The sequence below is a fragment of the Cucurbita maxima genome, unplaced genomic scaffold, assembly GCF_002738345.1.
Source record: "Cucurbita maxima cultivar Rimu unplaced genomic scaffold, Cmax_1.0 Cma_Scf05728, whole genome shotgun sequence".
NCBI classification, from domain to species: domain Eukaryota; kingdom Viridiplantae; phylum Streptophyta; class Magnoliopsida; order Cucurbitales; family Cucurbitaceae; genus Cucurbita; species Cucurbita maxima.
Window position 1 is genome coordinate 1 of NW_019277744.1, and position 966 is coordinate 966.

At 49.3% G+C, this 966-nt stretch overlaps 2 non-coding genes and 1 pseudogene across 2 annotated transcripts; all 3 read right to left on the reverse strand.

Annotated features, from left to right (window-relative positions):
- Positions 1-54: 54 nt before the first annotated feature.
- On the reverse strand, positions 55-174 carry LOC111476153 (annotated as a pseudogene).
- Positions 175-307: 133 nt separating this feature from the next.
- Positions 308-426, reverse strand: LOC111476151. The gene has a single exon (XR_002716933.1). It is a non-coding gene; the product is annotated as a 5S ribosomal RNA (ribosomal RNA).
- A 133-nt stretch (positions 427-559) lies between these two features.
- Positions 560-678, reverse strand: LOC111476152. Its single transcript, XR_002716934.1, has one exon. It is a non-coding gene; the product is annotated as a 5S ribosomal RNA (ribosomal RNA).
- Between the last annotated feature and the right edge of the window lie 288 nt (positions 679-966).

Consider the following 966-nt stretch of genomic DNA (forward strand, 5'->3'; position numbering starts at 1 on the left):
TGAGCGGGGGAGGTTCTCATTTGTAGAGAAAGGAAGAAAAGAACTGGGAGAAATTGAAAGAAAAAAAGGGGTGCTCCCAAGTGGTCACCCAACTTAGTACTACTCTCGCCCAAGCACGCTTAACTGCAGAGTTCTGATGGGATCCGGTGCATTAGTGCTGGTATGATCGCACCCGACATGCCATGCGCACAAAATCGGATTTAACGCATGCGGGGCGGCATGATCGAAACGCGATGGGCGTGAGCGGGGGAGGTTCTCATTTGTAGAGAAAGGAAGAAAAGAACTGGGAGAAATTGAAAGAAAAAAAGGGGTGCAACACGAGGACTTCCCAAGTGGTCACCCAACTTAGTACTACTCTCGCCCAAGCACGCTTAACTGCGGAGTTCTGATGGGATCCGGTGCATTAGTGCTGGTATGATCGCAACCAACATTTCTTGCGCACAAAATTGGATTTAACGTATGCGGGGCGGCATGATCGACACGCGATGGGCGTGAGCGGGGGAGGTTCTCATTTGTAGAGAAAGGAAGAAAAGAACTGGGAGAAATTGAAAGAAAAAAAGGGGTGCAACATGAGGGCTTCCCAAGTGGTCACCCAACTTGGTACTACTCTCGCCCAAGCACGCTTAGCTGCGGAGTTCTGATGGGATCCGGTGCATTAGTGCTGGTATGATCGCACCCGACATGTCATGCGCACAAAATCGGATTTAACGCATGCGGGGCGGCATGATCGAAACGCGATGGGCGTGAGCGGGGGAGGTTCTCATTTGTAGAGAAAGGAAGAAAAGAACTGGGAGAAATTGAAAGAAAAAAGGGGTGCAACACGAGGACTTCCCAAGTTATCACCCAACTTAGTAGAGGGGTTCTCATTTGTAGAGAAAGGAAGAAAAGAACTGGGAGAAATTGAAAGAAAAAAAGGGGTGCAACACGAGGACTTCCCAAGTGGTCACCCAACTTAGTACTACTCTC